General features: G+C 49.0%; 1 long non-coding RNA gene across 2 annotated transcripts in view; it reads left to right on the top strand.

Moving 5' to 3' along the window:
• The window catches only part of LOC121534596, a 33101-nt gene that overhangs the window by 5566 nt on the left and 4720 nt on the right, over positions 1 to 22815 (top strand). Inside the window, exons 2-8 of one of the 2 annotated variants that reach the window (XR_006657196.1) lie at positions 14999 to 15102; positions 15205 to 15266; positions 16669 to 16826; positions 17087 to 17179; positions 17255 to 17326; positions 17535 to 17622; positions 17813 to 17947. This is a non-coding gene — a long non-coding RNA (uncharacterized LOC121534596). The remainder of the gene's footprint in view (positions 1 to 14998; positions 15103 to 15204; positions 15267 to 16668; positions 16827 to 17086; positions 17180 to 17254; positions 17327 to 17534; positions 17623 to 17812; positions 17948 to 22815) is intronic. The other variant, XR_005994641.2, reaches the window with a different exon arrangement.

Raw genomic sequence — 22815 nt, forward strand, 5'->3', positions numbered from 1 at the left:
TCCTCTCATGCCTTTAGAATTTACTAGTGTGGATGATTAATTAACACCAGAAGGTTAAAACAGAGTTCAGAGGCAATTGAAATTATTCAATGAACTGTTCCATCCCATAGTATACCCAACATTACCATTATTCTAAATATTAATTCTAAATATTTCATAAATGTTAGTTATCCCAAGTGTTCATTAAGTCCTACAGTTATTATCAATTCATTCTCATAAGAAATCATATATAACCCAAACTCAGCCAAAACCTAAAAAACTCCATAAAATTCACTGTGTGTGCTCCTCTAAGACCTATCACCCTTGACCTGCTGAAAACCCCCCAAAAATTGAAACAACAAGGCTTTATAAACATCATACTAGGTGTGTTGTTTTTTGTTTGAAAAAACCCAATTTGAAAAATAACAACCACAAATAGCCAGGCCTCAGTTAATTTGGTAGCTCACTTTTATGACCTAAATACTGCCTAACTGAGATGAGCTAATCTCTTTCTCCTGGTTATAATCTAAAGATGGTAGTACACACAAAACATGATACAGATATCCCCAGTCTTAACCCATCAATAATTGTTTGTATCAATCTAATTCCTCATAACTAATCCATAAAACCACTCAAAATTCCTCGAGTATACAATGATTATTTAATTGATTACCCTAACTCTGCTACATGTGATCTCATCTCAAATGATCCATTATCAATTATTTGTTCAACCCCCTAGGAAAATCTGTCCCCCCTGTAAATGTCATATTTGAGTTTTTAGCCAATACAATCACGTTTACATCAAATGTTCCCTCATTTAAGGGTATTTTCTTCCTTAAATAACTTCCCTAAATGAGATTAAATCCCCTGCCTTCCTCTACTATCCTTATATCATTACTGGATCAATTATAATAATTGTAATAACTATTTAACATTAAATTGTGCCTTTTTTTCTGAAAATGTTATAATTGTAGCCTGCTCCATCACTTTAGTTTAAAATATACATTTGTTTTATGTAACAATTCCAGAACCCACCACAGGCTGGCGCTATTCCCCCATCACAACAGCCAATGTCACTTGCATCCACGTGAAATGAATACTCGGACAGAGTGGTAAGATCCAATCGCAGAATTGCGATGCTTTATTAGAGTACAGACAAGGGAATAGCTTAATCGTGGTCTGGCGAGCTGTGGTCAAAACCGGGCAAGGCAGAGACAGGCAGAGGTACCAAGGGAGCGGGCGTAGTCGTAGTCGAGGGCACGGGCACAGGTTCAGAATACGGTAATCACTGGGATAGACAAGCAGAAGATCAAGCAATTCGGGGAGTCAAACAACGAAGCACAGGTCTGGTACACTGGTAATCAAAAACAAACTCTCTCTCTCTCTGAACAAAACGCTTAGCAAGTCACAAAGGAACAATACCTCGCACCGACTGAACTTCTGCGCACACCTTATCCTACTCTAATTACTGACAGGTGTGCTCAGAACTCAGGTGAAACAGATCGAGTCTGATGACTCCCCCTCTCAGTAGATCGGGGAAGTGTCAGACTCTGTCTAGATCCAGCCAAACCCCGATCCCTTATAGTATCCCCCTCCCCAGGGCCGGCTCCTGACGGCCTTCTACCTCTACCGGGTGGTCTTCCTCTGGGTCGGGGTCCTGGATGATCTGGGTGTTCAGCGTGGAAAGTGGCCTTGAGAGCGGGATCCAGTATGTCCTTCGCAGGGATCCAGGACCGTTCCTCAGGTCCATATCCCTCCCAGTCCACGAGATATTCGATGCCCCCTCGTCTCCGTCTTGACTCCAGTATCTCGTGGACTGTATAGGTGGTGTCCTGTTCATCCTCCAGAGGTGGTGTAGTAGGTTGTTGAGCGATTGGGGGGTACATCGGGCTATAGTGGACAGGTTTCAACAGCGAGACGTGGAACGTAGGGGTTATCCTGTAGTGTCGAGGAAGTAACAGACGGTAGGTGACAGGGTTAATACGTCTCAGTATCTTGAAAGGCCCGATGTACCTGGGTTGGAGCTTCTTACAGCTCCGTCGGAACCGCAGGTCCCGGGTAGACAGCCACACTCGTTGCCCGGGTTGATAAGTGGGAGTAGGTCTCCGGCGTCGGTCGCGTAGGTCTTTTGCTGTTGTGAGGCCTGACTGAGATGTTGATGGGCCGTCTCCCAGACCTGCGCACTCCGACGGAACCACTCGTCGACAGCCGGTACCATCCCTGGTGCAGTATCCCACGGGAACAGAGGTGGTTGATACCCTAGAGCACACTGGAAGGGCGTTAGACGTAGGGAGGTGTGAATGAGGGAGTTCTGAGCATACTCTACCCAAGGAAGAAATCGGCTCCACTCCTGCGGCTGCCGCGAACATTGTTGCCGTAGATATTTCCCAATTTCTTGATTGAGCCGTTCTGTCTGCCCATTGGCCTGGGGATGATATCCGGAGGTTAGGCTCACCGAGATGCCCAAGCGTTCGCAGAAGGCCTTCCATACCCGGGAAACAAACTGGGGTCCCCGGTCGGACACAATATCCTCCGGAACACCAAACTGCCGGAACACCTGGTTAAACATAGTCTCAGCCATCTGAGTGGCGTTAGGCAAACGGGTCATGGGTACTAACCGGCACATCTTGGAGAATCGATCGATGACCACGAGAATTACAGTATGGCCCTCTGATTCTGGGAGATCTGTAACAAAGTCCATAGCAATGTGCGACCAGTGTCGTTGAGGAGTTGGCAATGGCATCAGCTTACCCTCCGGTAGTGCACGAGGCGCCTTGGATTGCGCGCATACTGGGCAGGATAAGACATAGTCTCGGACGTCATCTGTAAGGGAATCCCACCAGTATTTTCGGCTGATGAGTCGTGTAGTTCGAGTAATTCCGGGATGACCAGATCCCAGCGACGTGTGGCACCATTCCAACAGTTGCGGTCGAAGCGGAGCTGGTACAAACACCTTAGACACTGGGGTTTCTGGAGGGGCTGGTTCCGCTTGTAGGCTCTCCTGAATGGTGTCATCAATAGCCCACCTCACAGGACCAGCACGGCAACTCATGGGGAGGATAGGTTCTGGTTCCACGGGTCTTTCCGCGCGCTCGAACCGTCGGGAAAGCGCGTCCGCTTTTCCATTCTTGAACCCGGGGATATAAGAGACAGTGAATCGGAAACGGTTGAAGAATAAAGACCACCTAGCCTGTCGGGAGTTCAGTCGTTTAGCACTGTGAAGATACTCCAGGTTGCGGTGGTCCGTGAGCACTTGGAACGGATGCTCTGCTCCCTCCAGCCAATGTCTCCACTCCTCCAGTGCTAACTTCACCGCCAGTAATTCACGATTACCCACGTCGTAGTTCTGCTTGGCCGAATTCAGTTTCCTTGAAAAGAAAGCACAGGGTCGTGATTTAGGCGGCTCACCTTGGCGCTGGGATAGCACGGCTCCAACTCCAACCTCCGAGGCGTCCACCTCCACGATAAACGGCAAGGTAGGGTCCGGCTGGCATAAAATAGGAGCGGTGGTAAAGCGTTGTATCAACGTCTCAAAGGCACGCACTGCCTCCTCCGTCCAGTTCAGACCGCGACCCTTGTAGCTGGTCATCGCCGACAGGGGAGCTGCGGTTGTGCTGAAATTACGCACGAACCGTCTATAGTAATTGGCAAACCCTAAGAATCTCTGGAGCTCTTTCACCGTCTGGGGTTGAGGCCAGTCTCGTACCGCTTGCACCTTGGATTCATCCAGTTTAACCCCGTCGGGAGTGAGTATGGCCCCAAGGAAGGAAATCGTAGTGACATGGAATTCACTCTTTTCTGCCTTCACGAACAGAGAATGTTGTAGGAGTCGGTCCAGAACCTGTCGTACATGGGACACATGTTCACTCAGAGAGTTTGAATAGATTAGGATGTCATCAATGTACACTATAACAAAGCGATCAATCAAGTCCCTGAAAATGTCATTCATGAACGCCTGGAATACTGAGGGCGCATTGGTAAGTCCATAGGGCATGACACAATATTCATAGTGTCCTCGATGTGTGATGAAGGCGGTCTTCCATTCATCCCCTTCTCTAATGCGCACCAGATTGTACGCACTCCTGAGGTCCAGTTTACTGTAGATTGAGGCCTGCCCCACCTGCTCGAGGGCTGCTGGAATCAAAGGAAGGGGGGTAACGATTTTTGATGGTAATATCGTTCAAACCTCGATAGTCTATACAAGGACGCAGTCCGCCATCCTTTTTCTTAACGAAGAAAAAACTGGATGCGGCGGGAGACGTAGATGGGCGAATGGCCCCTTGCTGTAGCGCCTCATCAATATACTTGCTCATCGATTCTCGTTCCGGCTGTGACAAAGGGTAGATTCTTCCACGAGGAGGTGTAGCCCCGGATAGCAGATCAATCGCGCAGTCCCAGGCCCGATGAGGTGGTAACACGGTAGCCCTCTCCTTGGAGAACACCTGCGCGTAATCCTGGTATTCTGTTGGAACAACAGTAGACACCGCACCCTGCGCATCCTCCACAGTAGACGTTTTGCACGGTAAATTGAGGCACTCTGCCCTACATACCTCACTCCAAGCAGTGATATCGCCAGATTTCCAGGAGATGACCGGATCATGGGTGACGAGCCAGGGGTGGCCGAGAACTAGCGGCTCCCGTGGAGCGGAGATGACGAACAGAATGATGTTCTCATGGTGTATGGAGCCCACTTGTAACTTTATTACCTCTGTACGGTGCGTAATGAACCCAGTGCCCATGGGCTCACCGTCTAGCGCGTTGACTCGCAGGGGAGGTTGAATTGGGATAAGTTGAACTCCCAATTCCTCAGCGAGACCCATATCCATAAAACTGGCAGCCGCTCCGGAATCAATAAGACCTTCCAACCTGCGCACCTTCTCTCCGACAGATAAGGTAACTGGCACATACATTTGTTTAGATGTAATGTTGAAAACTTGAGTCTCACTCACCGGTTTGGCAGTTCCGAGGCGATATTCTGGGGTACGGTTTGGTCGTACCGGACATTGACGAATGAAATGACCCGACTGACCACAATACAGGCATAGTCCGTCTTGCCGACGTTGTTGTCTCACCGAACTTTGTAAGGGCGACCGTCCCAGTTGCATGGGTTCCTCCTCAGATTCTCTCCTCCGCTCTGTCGATTGCTTAGGACCTGTGACCGAGGGCTCCCGGACTGCGGGTACCTTGTGTTGCACTATCAAATTATCAATAGAGATGGCTATGTTGATAAATTCATGTAGCGCAGTGATATCTCCCTGACAGGCCAACTCAGTCTGTACTTCTTTGCGCAGCCCTCTACGGAAAACGGTGAGCAAAGCAGTCTCGCTCCAGCCGCTACCAGCTGCTATAGTCCGAAACTCTAAGGCGTAATCGGCTACTGTGCGACGGCCCTGCTGAAGTTCGCATAGTTGGTCTCCCACGCTACGCCCAGATACTGGGTGGTCGAACACCTCTCGGAACAGTCTCTTAAACTGAACTTCCACATTCAACTCGGGGACCTCAGCTGCCCATAGCGCAGTAGCCCAATCCAGTGCTCTTCCCGTTAGCAGAGAAATCATGAAATCCACCCTGCTACGGTCATCGGAAAACATAGTACGATTATAGGACATATACAGCGACGTCTGGAGTAGAAACCCCTGACATTTGCCAGGTTCCCCATCGTACTTAGTCGGTAGAGAAATCGGAGGTGCATGACGAGGACTGACCGTGCTCGGGGTGGTGCCTTCAGCCGCACCAGCGTTGAGTAGTTGCAGGAGTTCATCCATCCGTTTCTCCTGTATCTCCCATCGCCTCTGTAATTCCGCTGGATCCATGGTAAAGGCGAGGTATTCTGAAATGAATACTCGGACAGAGTGATAAGATCCAATTGCAGAATTGCGATGCTTTATTAGAGTACAGACAAGGGAATAGCTTAATCGTGGTCTGGCGAGCTGTGGTCAAAACCGGGCAAGGCAGAGACAGGCAGAGGTACCAAGGGAGCGGGCGTAGTCGTAGTCGAGGGCACGGGCACAGGTTCAGAATACGGTAATCACTGGGATAGACAAGCAGAAGATTAAGCAATTCGGGGAGTCAAACAACGAAGCACAGGTCTGGTACACTGGTAATCAAAAACAAACTCTCTCTCTCTCTCTCTGAACAAAACGCTTAGCAAGTCACAAAGGAACAATACCTCGCACCGACTGAACTTCTGAGCACACCTTATCCTACTCTAATTACTGACAGGTGTGCTCAGAACTCAGGTGAAACAGATCGAGTCTGATGACTCCCCCTCTCAGTAGATCGGGGAAGTGTCAGACTCTGTCTAGATCCAGCCAAACCCCGATCCCTTATACCACGTAACCAAAATACATTATCGTTCTAAAATGTACCAAACATTTATATTTTCCCGCTAACCCATTTCAGTTCGCTATTCAATTTATTTAACTGTTCTCTCTGATTATGCCCTAATTAATAAAACAAATACTTGCTATCGTTGATAAGCATACATTTAATGATGTTCCTACCATCTGAACTGTACTGTCTTCGGGGAAAGCGCATGGTAACCTTATAACATATTTTCATAGACCTTTCTAGAATACTTCTATTTAAGCTATCTAATTCAACCTTTCACATTTCTCAATCCACATAGTAATCTAGGTATATAGCCCCACTGCGAAAGCTTTGTCTACTGTCCCTACCTGTGTTCGAACCAGGGACCTTTAGATACATCGCCAGTCACTCCACACCATCTACGATTCTCTCAAAGTAAATACTTTCACGTCGCACAACCAGCCACGTCATCACCCCCGTCTAGCCAGCCCTTCCGTCTCAAACACCCTAGTAGCAAAAATAAAACACACTCTCTAACAGCGTTCTGCATTTACCTCTATCATCGGGTTTAAGAACTAACGTAACAACATTAACCATTCTCTATTGCTGTAGTAACGTCTTGTTTGGTTCAGTTTATTTATTACGGAGTGTCCATAATACTATAATAATACATAATCGAATTCCCCTCATGCATACATATTTCACCTTATGCCATTGAAATGCCAAATAAACCATAATAGTTCAATGGAGCCCCCTATTGGCTCTCCCCTACCTATACATTACTTCCATAACCACATTAGTTATGGTCCGATTAGCCATTAAACCTTATCACATGATCAAACAACGCCACAACCTTAAACTCATATGGGGCGGCAGGCAGCTTAGTGATCAATAGCGCCGCGCCAACAACCGAGAGGTCGCCGGTTCCAATCCCCGAGCCGACCAGGCGAAAAATCTACCGATGTGCCCTCGAGCAAGGCACTCAACCCCAATCGCTCCTGCAAGTCACTCTGGACAAGAGCGTCTGCCAAATTACCGCAAATGTAAATATTCTCTACTTTCCCACCCATGACGTACGTCTACGTTTGGGTGAGCAAGTTTAGAATATCCCTCGTCAGAAACCCACAGGCACCTCTCAAATAATCACCCCGTGGTGTTCCCAGCCAACTCCCAGTCTTTCCTGGCTCCAAAAGCCACACTTTCGCTCTCTCCAGCCCCTCCCCAGCCCCTCCCCTCGCAACTCTCTCTCCAGTGTTCGGTGGGAGTAGGCTCTTTTGAAGAGCTGTTTTTCGTTTTAGTGTTCCCAATATTCTGCCGTTATTTAAAGTACTTTAGTCTATTTATTTAAATCAAATCATTCCCACCTAATTAGTTAAAGTTGGTGCATATTTATATTTCAACGATAAACCGAATTATTTCAGTCTAATTGTTTAACCAGTATTTTGCAGGGTCAAACATCAAACGCCACAGTTCAATCATATCAGCTCAAACGTTTCAGTTCAGTCACACTAGTCATTCATCACTTTAGCTTTATGTTCCTAATTGTTATTAACGGGTTATATGGTTTAAGCAACCACAAACCCAACAGTTATCCCCAAATTATACAGTTTGGACAGCCACAGACGTTTTAATTCCCAATTAGTTTTCTATCAGGGTATACAGGTTTATCATTCACACTCTCATGCATACAACAACACTCGCACTGTCTAACTTTTAAAGTACCTCCTATGAGTCTCTCAGTCATAGCTCGCACTGTCTAATCTATTTTAAAGTACCCCCTATGAGCCTCTAGTCATAGCTCGCACTGTCTAATCTATTTTAAAGTACCTCCTATGAGCCTTAGTCATAGCGTCGCACTGTCTAATCTATTTTAAAGTACCTCCTATGAGCCTTAGTCATAGCGTCGCACTGTCTAATCTATTTTAAAGTACCTCCTATGAGCCTCAGTCATAGCTCGCACTCCCATGGGTTTAACCATCACAATTATCAAACATTTGCATAGTATATTATGAAATCGAAGTAGTATACTGTAATCGTTATTTATAGTACAATAGGGTTCACTTACATCAAACAGGTGCTTCACAAAATTAATTTGGATAAAGCCAATATGCAGAACTTTAGTTATATAAACAATAGGTGTCTGCTTACCTGTGTTTTTAGAAGCCCGGGCACTTTGTGAAACACACAGTTCGACGACAGCGATGTCCAATAGGCTGGATGAATCCCAGCGAAGTTCCGCTACCAGATCACAGTCGGAGGTCACCAATTGTTAGAAATTGCGTAATTCAAATCTGGTATTGGAATAAGAATCAAGAGATCTTCAATCCAAGCTTAATTTATTATATGCAAAATGTATGTATGATAAGTATGAAGGTTCGTATATACGGGTCCACTGAAATACCTCGCAGGGCACTCAGAGAACTAAACCATTGTTTACAGGTTCTTTCTCAAATACTCTGACAGAGAGTTCCCACCTCTTATGTTGGCCAATCAGAGTAAAGGACTGAGTGTGGTTTAGACTTTACTCAGCCAATCCGTTGGCGCACGGGTTAGTCCCAAACCCTTGGCGCTCCACCCCTTGGTGCTCCACCGTTCCCAGGCATAAGTTGCTATCATAATAACCTGTAGAGTCAGCACCCAAAAGACACCCTTCCAATCTGTACTCTATGTACCTACGTTCAAGGACGGTTTCACAGACAACAAAGAGAGAGTGTTCGTATCTGTAAGAAATACAAGTCTTATCTATAAGAAATACAAGTTTTATCTCATCCTAGCCCCTAACGTTCCTCACATGAATCACAGCCTGTTATGTGAAACAATTTATATCAGTATAGTTCAAACCTATGCTCCTCATTAATGCATTCCTTCTAAGCTATTCATCACTTCAATCCAATTATGAGAAAACAAATCCCAACACTAGGTATTTATGTCAACCAAGATATCTAGCTAGTAACGTTAACTATAGATAACTAACTAATAGTCTACGAAGTTGGCCTTGCTTATTTCCACAACAGTATAGCCTGAGCTGACCATACGTACCCAGGCCTTAACTGGCAGAGTGCAATGATTTTTGTTTTGCTGTGTTGACTAACTTGGCTAGCCAGCTACCTGCTAGGTCTAGGAAGGGTGACTAGACCATGTTGACAGTCACCACGTTTAGGTCAATGAAAATGTGCCATTGTCAAAGCGCTGTCAGCTTCCTGCCTCCTGTTTGTCTCCGGGCCTCTAGAGGTCATCTGTGTTCCCCTCTGCCTTAGTTCTTCCTCGTGTGTCCTAATTAGTTTGATCCAGGTCACCTGTGCCTTGTTTCCCCTTGTGTATTTTAGCTGTGTGTTTTCCCCTTGTTTCTCACTTGGTTATTGAGTCCTGGCTATGTGTCTCCTGCTTTGTTCCACCGTGTCTTTCCAAGTAAGGTTTTCTAAGTTATCTTTGGTTTGTTTTTCTCCCCTCGTGGAGTTATTTTGTTTTGCCTCCTGTTTTGTTAGTATACCTCTTTCTGAGAAGAACTTTTGTTGGACTATTTTTGAAGTGCTAAGAACTTTTGTTTTTACATTAAATCTACTTGCCTGGAGTATTGCCTTGGGTGTTTCATTTGGGTCCTACTACACCTCCTCTGTGGCTAAGGGGTATTACCCCCCAGCTCTCCACATCTGAGACCGGAGTTCAAGCCCAGCTTGTGACAGAATAACCAAGTCTTCATGGACCCAGAAACACTCAGTTCCCAGGACCTGTTGGCGGTGATCACTCGACATGAGGCTTCTTTCCAGCGCCATGAAGCCGTTCTCAGCCGACAAGAGGAGCTGATGGCTAGACATTCTCAACTCCTGGCCGAAATGATGAGTTCCCTTCACCAGCTCTTTGAACGCCTCCTTGGTCCTCTCCCTTCCCCCAGGTCACCTCCCAGTGACGACAGGCCTTCTCGGTTGGCGGAGCCCCGACTACCACCTCCCAAGCCCTTTTCTGGGGATCCAAGCTCTTGCCAGGGTTTCCTCACCCAATGCTCCCTCACCTTCGAGCTCCAACCCTCAAGTTTTCCCACAGACCGTTCCAAGATTGCCTACATCATTACCCTTCTTTCAGACAAGGCGCTCGCCTGGGCCTCTGCGGTGTGGCAGTCCCAGGAGGCCTGTTGTGACTCCCACGCTGCATTTGTAGAAGAGTTCAAGCGGGTGTTCGATCATCCTGTCAGTGGGCGGGAGGCTTCAAGCGCCTACTGTCTCTCCGTCAGGGCCCCCGAAGCACGGCAGATTTCGCCATTGATTTTCGGACCATAGCAGCAAGGAGCGGATGGAATGATGAAGCGCTGAGGGTCTGCTTTCAGGGAGGGTTATCTGAGCCCCTTCAAGATGAGTTAGCCACCCGAGAACCAGCTGGAGATCTCGAGTCCCTCATAGCCTTGGCCATCCGCCTGGACAATCGTCTAAGAGAGCGGAGAACGGCTCGCCGCCAGGTGTCTCAGTCCCAAGTTCCTCGGAGCAGCTCTGTTTCTCCTGTTTGGACTCCGTCATTCAGAGCTTCCCCGGCTCCTGAACTGCTCCAGGATTCCCCGGAGAGCATGCAGTTAGGCCGTTCCAGGCTTTCTCCCAACGAAAGGGAACGTCGCATGAGGGAGCGTCGGTGCCTCTACTGCGGGGTTGCCGGCCACTTCCGCTCCACTTGCCCCGAGCTTCGGGAAACGCCAGTCCCCGCCCAGCTACAGGAGGGCTGTGATGGGGAGAATTAGAGCTCCTCCTACTAACGCTGTCCTGGCTATTCCAGCCACTCTGTCCTGGGAGGGCCACCAGCATCGGGTCCAGGCTATGATCGATTCCGGTGCCGCAGGTGATTTCCTGGATGTAACCTTGGCTAAGGAACTTAAGATCCCTACCCAACTACTTCCTCATCCCCAGGCAGTTACAGCCTTAGATGGCAGACCTCTGGAACCAGGAAAGGTTACAGAGGCGACTCAGTCCCTGCGACTTACCATCTCTCAACACCAGCAGGAGGAAACCTTCTATCTCATTGACTCTCCCGAGTATCCTATAATCCTGGGTCACCCTTGGCTATGCAGACATAATCCCCAGATCGACTGGTCTACTGGCACCATTCTAAGCTGGGGTCCCACTTCGCCAACTCACCTGTATGCTTCAGAGTTCCTCAGCCCCTAGTACCCAGTTTCAAGAGTCTGTTGACGTCTCCCTAGTCCCCAGTGTTTACCATCGGTTCAAGGCTGTGTTCAGCAAGGCCCGGGCTACTTCCTTACCGCCTCATCGCACGTATGACTGTGCCATTGATCTACTCCCTGGGTGCTGCCCTCCTAGAGGTCGGATCTTTTCCTTGTCCTCCCCGAGCACGCCGCTATGGACACCTACATTAAGGAGTCCTTGGCAGCTGGCCTCATCCATGTCTCTACTTCCCCGGCTGGGGCGGGCTTCTTTTTGTTGAAAAGAAGGACGGGGGCCTTAGGCCTTGTATTGATTACCGGGGACTCAACAAGATCACGGTTCGGAATCGATACCCTCTTCCTCTCATGGCCACTGCTTTTGAGCTGCTTCAAGGGGCTTCCATTTTTACTAAACTGGATCTCCGCAATGCTTACCATCTCGTGCGGATCCGGCAAGGTGACGAATGGAAGACGGCGTTCAACACGCCCACGGGGCACTATGAATATCGGGTGATGCCGTTCGGGCTCACCAATGCCCCGCAGTATTCCAAGCCCTGATTAATGATGTTCTCCGGGATATGCTTAATCTGTTCGTCTTCGTGTACCTGGACGATATCCTCATCTTCTCGAGGTCACTGAAGGAGCATGAGGGGCATGTTAGCCGGGTTCTCCAGAGGCTCCTGGACAATCACCTCTACGTTAAACCTGAGAAGTGTGAATTTCATGTTTCTCAGACTCAGTTTCTCGGGTTTATTGTCACTCCCGGGCACCTAGAGATGGATCCCAAGAAGGTCGAAGCGGTCCGCAGCTGGCCCACACCTGCCACGGTCAAGGAGGTTCAACGGTTCATTGGCTTTTCTAACTTCTATCGGAAGTTCATCAAGAATTTCAGCTCGGTGGTAGCCCCCTTGACGACGCTTACCAAGGGAGGAGGGACCAAGATTCACTGGGGTCCGGAAGCAGCAGGGGCCTTCGAGGATCTCAAGCGCCGCTTCACGTCTGCTCCGATTCTGGTGACTCCTGACCCAGAAAGACCTTTCGTGGTGGAGGTGGACGCCTCAGAGGTGGGGGTGGGAGCCGTCCTGTCACAGAGGGGGTGAGGATGGGAGATTACACCCTTGTGCCTTCATGTCTCGCCGCCTGTCTGAGGCCGAGCGCAACTACCACGTGGGGATCTAGAGTTACTTGCAGTAAAACTGGCCTTGGAAGAGTGGCGCCATTGGCTTGAGGGGGCTCAGCACCCGTTCCAGGTTCTCACAGACCACAAGAACCTGGAATATCTCCAACAGGCTAAGCGGATGAACCCTCGGCAAGCACGATGGTCCCTTTTCTTTAATCGATTCCAGTTCCTCCTGTCTTACCGACCTGGCACCAAGAACGTCAAGCCGGATGCCCTGTCTCGAGCCTATTCTCCCGAGGTACAAGAGAAGCCCTTGGCATCGATTATTCCGAGGTCTAGGATCGTCGCACCTCTTCAGTGGGAACTAGAAAGAGGGGTAGGAGAAGCCCTTGTCCAGGAGCCCGATCCGGGCGGTGGTCCTGCCGGTCGCCTGTACGTTCCTCTCTCTGTTCGGGCCCGCGTCTTGCAGTGGGGTCATGAGTCGCCCTTGACATGCCATCCAGGCAGTGCTCGCACACTGGAATTCCTCCGACGGCGGTTTTGGTGGCCGTCCATCAGGAAGGACGTGCAGGTCTATGTTGAGGCCTGCCCGGTGTGCAACCAGGGAAAGTCGGCACGCCAGCGACCCCAGGGACTGCTCCATCCCTTACCTATTCCTCGAAGGCCATGGTCACACCTTTCTCTGGACTTTGTTACGGGACTTCCTCCATCCCAGGGCAACACCGTCATCCTAGTGATCGTTGACCGGTTCTCTAAGGCTGCCCGGTTTATTCCCCTGCCCAAGCTGCCCTCGGCTAAGGAGACTGCTGAGCTCCTCATGAACCATGTCTTCCGGATATTTGGCATTCCCCTGGACGTGGTCTCTGACCGAGGTCCCCAATTCTCGTCCCGGTTTTGGGGGCCTTCTGCAGGCTTATTGGGGCCACAGCCAGCCTATCGTCGGGGTTCCATCCAGAGTCTAATGGCCAAACGGAACGGATTAATCAGGATCTGGAGACCACCCTGCGGTGTATGGCGGCCAGTAATCCCACGTCTTGGGCCACCTATATCATTTGGGCTGAATATGCCCACAACACCCTCCAGTCTTCAGCCACCGGATTGTCCCCCTTCGAATGCCAGTTCGGTTACAACCCTCCATTATTTCCAGAGGAAGAGGCGCAAGTTGGTGTTCCCTCGGCCCAGCGCTTTGTCCAACGCTGTAGGCGGACCTGGAAGAAGGCCAGGTGTATCCTCCTTCGGACCTCCCAGAGATACCAAAGTCAGGCTAATCGACACCGCCGGACGGCCCCTAGTTTCCGAGCTGGTCAAAGAGTTTGGTTGGCCACTAAGAACCTGCCCCTCCGGGTCGAATCCAGGAAGCTTTCCCAGAGATACATCGGCCCTTTCCGCATTGCTAGAAAGGTTAACCCTGTTTCGTATCGTTTGGTTCTGCCTCGCTCCCTTAGAGTTAACCCCACTTTCCATGTTTCACTCCTTAAACCTGTCTTGTCTTCTCCTTTTGCCCCCCCCACGCAGACCCCCCGCCACCTCCCAGGATCATTGACGGCCAGCCAGCCTACACAGTCCGCCGGATACTGGACTCCCGGAGGGTCCAGAACTCTCTGCAGTATCTGGTGGACTGGGAGGGCTACGGGCCAGAGGAGCGCTCCTGGGTTCCAGCCAGGGACATCCTGGACCCAGGTTTGATCCGAGATTTTCGCACCCTGGGGCCGGGTGTTCTGGAAGGAACGTCAGGAGTCGTTCCTAGAGGAGGGGGTCCTGTCAGCTTCCTGCCTCCTGTTTGTCTCCGGGCCTCTAGAGGTCATCTGTGTTCCCCCTCTGCCTTAGTTCTTCCTCGTGTGTCCTAATTAGTTTGATCCAGGTCACCTGTGCCTTGTTTCCCCTTGTGTATTTTAGCTGTGTGTTTTCCCCCTTGTTTCTCACTTGGTTATTGAGTCCTGGCTATGTGTCTCCTGCTTTGTTCCACCGTGTCTTTCCAAGTAAGGTTTTCTAAGTTATCTTTGGTTTGTTTTTCTCCCCTCGTGGAGTTATTTTGTTTTGCCTCCTGTTTTGTTAGTATACCTCTTTCTGAGAAGAACTTTTGTTGGACTATTTTTGAAGTGCTAAGAACTTTTGTTTTTACATTAAATCTACTTGCCTGGAGTATTGCCTTGGGTGTTTCATTTGGGTCCTACTACACCTCCTCTGTGGCTAAGGGGTATTACCCCCAGCTCTCCACATCTGAGACCGGAGTTCAAGCCCAGCTTGTGACAAGCGCAAGTCTTGCCCATCTTACACGTCTCATTCGTTTTTCCATTGTTGCTCATTCCTGTCTCTTATACACTGGCGCCCATTAACTAGCTAGCTATAGTCAAGTTAAACCACAAATGAAAGGGAGTTAGCTAGTTAAAAAATATTTGGTTACACATGACATGCCTCTTAACATATCCCGAATACTACACCTACAGAGCAGCAATACTTTGACGTTGAGAAGAGGTTGGCAGAGAGTCAGGAGCAGATTGTGTCTCATACCCGGATTACCAGACTCTCAAAGAGGAGAACAGCAAACTCGGTAAGTACACCGGTTTTCACTAGCAATGTTGACATCCCACCTGTCACACACTTCAACAACTATTACAATAGTAAATGTCTTATTCCTTCTCCGCTGTCGAAGAGCTGAACAATCTGAAAGTTGTGGATGTGGAATCGTCAGAGGAGAAGGAATCACAGCAGCCGGTGAGAATATGCATAACTTTCCTTGTCTGCTTGACTACAATAATATAACCGAAAGGAAATGTGATCAAAAGCTTTCTCAGATATCTTCATGGAATGGAAGGGCATAAGGTTTAACCTGTAACATATGTCGCCCAGAGCAAAGCCAAATATGAGATTGAGGCCGAAAGGTGGAAACTGGCCCGTCTGGTTGAGAAGAGAACTCAAGAAGTGGAAAATCTTCTTTTATTTTATGTGTGTCTGTCTTTTGTTTCATTTGCCTGTTAACCTGCTAATTATAAACTGGGTGGTTCGAGCCCTGAATGCTGATTGGCTGACAGCCGTGGTATATCAGACCGTATTCCACAGGCAGGTATGAAAAAACCGTTATTTTGAAAACTCGATTTACATTGCTAAACAGTTTATAATAGCAATAAGGCACCTCGGGGGTTTGTGATATATGGCCAATATACCACGGCTAAGTGCTGTGTCCAGGCACTCAGCGATGCGTTGTGCGTAAGAACAGCCCTTAGCCATGGTATATTGGTCATATACCACACCCCCTCGTGCCTTATTGCTTAAATATACATTTACATTTTACATTTACGTCATTTAGCAGACGCTCTTATCCAGAGCGACTTACAAATTGGTGCATTCACCTTATAGCCAGTGGGATAACCACTTTACAATGTTTTTTTCTTTTTTTGGGGGGGGTGGGGTGGGGTAAGGATTACTTTATCCTATCCCAGATATTCCTTAAAGAGTCGGGGTTTCAAGTGTCTCCGGAAGGTGGTGAGTGACTCCGCTGTCCTGGCGTCGTGAGGGAGCTTGTTCCACCATTGGGGTGCCAGAGCAGCGAACAGTTTTGACTGGGCTGAGCGGGAACTGTGCTTCCGCAGAGGTAGGGGGGCCAGCAGGCCAGAGGTGGATGAACGCAATGCCCTCGTTTGGGTGTAGGGACTGATCAGAGCCTGAAGGTACGGAGGTGCCGTTCCCCTCACAGCTCCATAGGCAAGCACCATGGTCTTGTAACAGATGCTAGCTTCAACTGGAAACCAGTGGAGTGTGCGGAGGAGCGGGGTGACGTGAAAGAACTTGGGAAGGTTGAACACCAGACAGGCTGTGGCATTCTGGATGAGTTGTAGGGGTTTAATGGCACAGGCAGGGAGCCCAGCCAACAGCGAGTTGCAGTAATCCAGACGGGAGATGACAAGTGCCTGGATTAGGACCTGTGCCGCTTCCTGTGTAAGGCAGGGTCGTACTCTCCGAATGTTGTAGAGCATGAACCTACAGGTATACCTTGTGCTTTTTCCACAGAGGATGTCAAGAGGCTCAATGACAAGCTGGTCGAGAGTGCACCTGTCTGATCATCCCTATATTGTATTGATTCCAATGGTTGCTTAATGACTTCACGCATTATTTACAGCACTGTGAGAAGCTTATGGAGCAGGAGAAGCAGCTGCAACAAAACCAGAACACGTGGCTGAACTCTGAACCAAGACAGAGGAGCTGCTGTCAGTCTCCAGGGAAAAGGGCAAGGAGATCCTGGAGCTCAAGTGCAGCCTGGAGGGGAAGCGGGATGAGGTACTGTTACAGCAGAAGGCCCACTGGTTTTATTATGACTTCTATATGCTTGAATTTTACCAGGCAGTTCTGAAATTGCATAATCTGGTTTAGGATAACAAATGACCATATACAAAAACACAAGACATTATAAAAAATGTCATAACTCTTAGCAATAATGATGTGGTGAGCATTACCTTTCTTTGGTTTGAATGTTGTGACCATTAAGAGCTGTCTGATATGTCCTTACACCCTGTGGTGTCCACCCTCTCTCTCTGTAGGTCACAAGGCTTCAAACCCAAGTCACTAACCCGAAGAATAGCAGTGAGAACCTGCAGAAGCTAGTGGAGGACCTGATGACCAAACTGAAAGAGGTTCTGTGCAAATTCAGCTTATTATTGATAAGGAACTATACTGTTATTAATGCATCTTCACTCTATGTACTGTAGGCTAAAGACCAACAGAGCACCATGGAGGTGTGAACTAAACGCTCACATCAAGCACTCTCCAACTTGTACAAGGTCAGTATCTGACCCTTCTAATGTAGTATGCTACGTTATGTAATGTGTGAACACAGTTTTGCATTATTTACAACACTGCCTTAGTTCAGGCTTTTGAAACACTCCCTCGTTTTAAAGCATGTTACTGTGAACATTTAGGCATGTTATGTATTCATAGCAATGCAATAGCAGCTCTCTAAAGGTCCGTTATTCAATGTGGTTTCTTCAGGGGGCAGCGTCAGACGCCGAGTACAAGAATGAAGAGCTGAACAGGGCCGTGGAGGAGGTCCGCAAGCTGGTGAAGGAGGCTGGTAATGGTGAGGTACACCATGCTTTTACCATAGTATTTCCTAATGGTTGATCCATGATGTTGCTGCCTTCAATCCAACTAATGATATCATATTAGAAAATATCCAAATGATACAGAAAAGGTATGGGCCCGATTGCCAGAGTAAAAGTAATATGCGTTTATTATGCCATCTATGATCATGTCATTCCTTCCAACAGCGAGACAGACCATAGAGAAGAAGCTGGCGGACATGGAGGGGTCAAAGGGAAAACAGGAGGCTGAGCTGAAGGAGAAGATCAAGAAGATGGAGGAGGAGCTGGAGAACGCCAACCTGCGGGCCTCAGATAAGAGAAGTAATGGCCTACAAAGTGACACAGTTCACGTAGATTTCACTCAATCACTTAGATTTCACTCTGGGAGATAAATGTTACAGGTTAATCCTCATGCCCTTCCATTCCATGAAAATACACTACATTGTCAAAAGTATGTGGACACATGCTCGTCGAACATCTCATTCCAAAATCATGGGCATTAATATGGAGTTGGTCCCCCCTTTGCTGCTATAACAGCCTCTACTCTTCTGGGAAGACTTTCCACTTGCTTCCATTCAGTCACGAGCATTAGTGAGATCGGGCACTGATGTTGGGCGATTAGGCCTGGCTCGCAGTCGGCGTGCCAATTAAACCCAAAGGTGTTCGATGGGGTTGAGGTCAGGGCTCTGTGCAGGCCAGTCAAGTTCTTCCACACCGATCTCGACAAACCATTTCTGTATGGATCTCGCTTTGTGCACAGGGGCATTGCAACCCCTGCAACTTATCCAGAACGCTGCAGCCCGTCTGGTGTTCAACCTTCCCAAGTTCTCTCACGTCACCCCGCTCCTCCGCACACTCCACTGGCTTCCAGTTGAAGCTCACATCTACTACAAAACCATGGTGCTTGCCTACGGAGCTGTGAGGGGAACGGCACCTCCTTACCTTCAGGCTCTGATCAGACCCTACACCCAAATGAGGCCACTACGTTCATCCACCTCTGGCCTGCTAGCCCCCCTACCTCTACGGAAGCACAGTTCCCGCTCAGCCCAGTCAAAGCTATTCGCTGCTCTGGCACCCCAATGGTGGAACAAGCTCCCCCACGACGCCAGGACAGCGGAGTCACTGACCACCTTCCGTAGACACTTGAAACCCTACCTCTTTTAAGGAATACCTGGAATAGTATAATAGTAATCCTTCTACCCCCCCTTTACTACCATGGTCTTTTGTCTAAACTAACATCTGACTTATTTCACCTGCTAGCACTGACTTGTTTAAAGAAATGTACTTATTGTGATCGAGATGTAGTTGTCCCTGTTGCACTGACTTTGCTCACAGCTGCTTGTTTGAAGAAGTGTACTTACTGTGATCAAGATGTGGTTGTCCCACTGGCTATCCTAAGTTGAATGCACAAATGTGTAAGTCGCTCTGGATAAGAGCGTCTGCTAAATGACTTAAATGTAAAAATGAAACCGGAAAGGGCCTTCCCCAAACTGTTGCCACAAATTTGTAAACACAGAATTGTCTAGAATTTACATTTTACATTTTACATTTTAGTCATTTAGCAGACGCTCTTATCCAGAGCGAATGTCATTGTATGCTGTAGCGTTAAGATGTCCCTTCATTGGAACTAAGGGGCCTAGCCCAAACCATGAAAAACAGCCCTTTATTCCCCCTCCACCAAACTTTAGAGTTGGCACTATGCATATGTATTGGGACAGGTAGCGTTCTCCTGGCATCCGCCAAACCCAGATTCGTCCGTCGGACTGCCAGATGGTGAAGTGTGATTCATCACTCCAGAGAACGCGTTTCCACTGCTCCACAGTCCAATGTTGGCGAGCTTTATACCACTCCAGCTGATGTTTGGTATTGTGCATGGTGATCTTAGGCTTGTGTGCGGCTGCTCGGCAATGGACACCCATTTCATGAAGCTCCTGACGAACAGTTATTGTGCTGACGTTGCTTCCAGAGGCAGTTTGGAACTCGGTAGTGAGTGTTGCAACCAAGGACAGATGATTTTTACGCGCTACACGCTTCAGCAATCGGCGATCCCGTTCTGTGAGCTTGTGTGGCCTACTACTTCACGGCTGAGCCGTTGTTGCTCCGAGACATTTCCACGTCACAATAACAGCACTTACAGTTGACTGGGGCAGCTCTAGCAGGGCAAAAATTTCGCAAACTGACTTGTTGGAAAGGTGGGAACCTATGACTGTGCCACGTTGAAAGTCTCTGAGCTCTTCAGTAAGGCCATTCTACTGCAAATGTTTGTCTATGAAGATTGCATGGCTGTGTGCTCGATTTTATATACCTTTCTGTTACGGTTCGGCACTGTTGGTCCGGTTCCCGCTTGTTTCCCTTTTCCTTTTTCCCCTGTGTGTGTGTGTTGTCTGTGTCTGTCTCCCCCTGCTGTGCAGCCCAGTCAGAGGATCTAGGTCAGGGGGCGTGGCCATTCTCTCTCATGCTCCGTTACTTCCAGCTGCGGCTCATTGTCATCAATCAACCAGCAGTTATCTACCCGGGCTGGACACCTCTCCAGCGCCAGTTCGTTCCTACACTACCTGTGGTAACTTGGCCCCGTACAGCAATCTCAGTCTAGTTGTTACTATCTCAGCATTATAGTTGTTTCTGCCACGTTTGTAACCTGTCTCTCCTTCGACCAGATCCCGTCTGTTCCTGCTGCCTGCCTACCTGCCATTCCCACGCCGCAACCTGCTCATCTGTTGTCTGATATCCTCGTCATCCAGCTCTCCGGACTACTGGCTCTCCCCCCCACTCAGCTCCTACCCCGGTCTGAAGCTATTCCACCCTGAACTGTTTCTCTCTGCCAATTCACGCTGAATAAACGACATCCTTATTCACCCTCTGTTGTCCGTGTGTCCGTCTCTGCACCTGAGTCCCCCACCAAGCCTAATAGAACGAACTGGCCAAACATGGACTCAGCAGAGATGCCACATGAAACAACGGGTGATGGCGTACAACGCGCCCTCCATTCACAGGGAATGTTATTGGGACAACACGACCAACTCATCCGGACTCTTGTGGATAACAACCAGCAGTTGTTGGATCAAGTATCTCATCTCACCTCTCAGGTAGCTAACCTGGTAACACTCACTACCCTTCCTCCCTCTGCTTCTCCTCCGCCTGTTCCTCCTACAGTGGCTCCAGGCTCGGCTTCCGCTCCTGCCCTTCGGGAACCCCCTACAACCTCACCCGAACCTTTCACCGGGGACCTGAACAAATGCCGTGGTTTCCTGCTTCAGTGCCGCTTGGTGTTCCAACAGAAGCCCCTGTCTTTCTCCACGGAATCCTCAAAGGTACATTACGCACTGGGGTTAATGAGGGGCAAAGCTTTGATTTGGGCAGAAGCGGCTTGTTCTACTCAGCAGATTGCCAGCCTGTCGTTTGACGATTTTTCCTCTCAATTGAAAGTTGTGTTTGATCACCCGGACCATGCCGGGACCGCCACAAAGAGACTATTGAAGCTACGACAGGGCACGGGTAGCGTGGCTGAATACGCCATTGATTTTTGGACCTTGGCAGCCGATTCCAAGTGGAATGACGAAGCTCTTCAGGAGCGTTTGTTAACGGTCTAAGTGACACGATTAAGAATGAACTAGCTGTTCGTGATGAGCCTGCTAACCTTCATGTTCTCGTTTCCCTTGCTACCGAATAGACAACAGGCTACGGGAGAGGAGACAGGAGAGGGGCGGTCGGGTCCACACCGCAGGCGGGGCCCCTCGCTTTCTGCAGCCCGAGCTACACCACCACTCGGACACCGCCCACACACCGCAGCGGATCCCTCCACGGAACTAGACGAGCCCATGCAGCTGGGCCGTGCTCGTCTGTCCCCTGCCGAAAAGGAACGGCGCATGCGGGCTGGTGAGTGCATGTACTGTGGGGACCGCACTCATTTCCTGGTTAACTGTCCGGTTCGCCCAAAAGACCAAGCTCGCAGGTAAAAGTGGGCATACTTGCGAGTGCTACACCTGACTCAATGCCCACAGCACCCCGTCTAGTTATCCCAGCTACAGTCCAGTTCAGGAATCTATCTCTCCCACTAGCTGCTCTCATCGACTCTGGTGCTGAGGATAGTTTCCTTGACGTTAACCTGGTCACTCAGGCTGAGATCCCTGTTAAGCCCCTGCCTAAGCCTATAACAGTAACCGCTATTGACGGCCATCAGTTTGCCAACATCACCCATCAAACTGTCCCCGTTTCTCTCATGCTGTCCGGCAATCACAAAGAAACCATCCAGTTTAAAGTAGTCTCCTCCTCGGCCTCCCCCCTTATCCTCGGTTTCCCTTGGCTTAGCATTCACAACCCCCATATTGACTGGCAAAACCACAAAATACACAGTTGGAGCACTCACTGCCATTCTGTTTGCCTTGGGTCGGCTATTCCGCCCTCGGTAGGTTCCCCTGCTTCCCCTGTCAAAACCCCAGACCTCTCTTCAGTCCCTGAGGAGTACCTGGACCTGGCCGAGGTATTCAGTAAGTCCAAGGCACTTTCATTACCACCTCATAGGCCATACGATTGCGCTATTGAGTTACTGCCTGGAGCCCCTTTGCCGTCCAGTCGGCTTTTCAATCTGTCCCGTCCCTGAGAGAGAAGCTATGGAAACCTACATAGGCGACTCCCTAGCCTCTGGCATCATTCGTCCCTCATCTTCCGCTGTTGGTGCTGGGTTCTTTTTTTGTAGAGAAGAAGGACAAAACATTAAGCCCCTGCATTGACTACAGAGGACTTAATAACATCACAGTCAGAAATACGTACCCCCTGCCTCTCATCAACTCAGCATTTGAACCCCTTCATGGTGCCACCGTGTTTACCAAACTCGACCTACGTAACGCTTACCACCTCGTTAGGATCAGGCCGGAGACGAATGGAAGACTGGGTTCAATACCCCTCTCGGACACTTTGAATACCTAGTCATGCCATTCGGTCTCACTAACGCCCCAGCAGTGTTTCAGGCCATGGTTAACGATGTGTTGAGGGATTTTCTACACCGTTTTGTGTTTGTCTATTTGGATGACATTCTAATATTCTCTAAGTCACAGGATGAACACGTCTCCCACGTCCGTCTGGTTCTCCAACGCCTCATGGAAAATAAACTGTATGTGAAAGCAGAAAAATGTGAGTTCCACCGGCAGTCCGTCCCCTTTTTGGGCTTTATTATCGAGCGGGGACAAGTG

The sequence above is a fragment of the Coregonus clupeaformis genome, chromosome 21 (genome assembly GCF_020615455.1).
Source record: "Coregonus clupeaformis isolate EN_2021a chromosome 21, ASM2061545v1, whole genome shotgun sequence".
Taxonomy (NCBI): domain Eukaryota; kingdom Metazoa; phylum Chordata; class Actinopteri; order Salmoniformes; family Salmonidae; genus Coregonus; species Coregonus clupeaformis.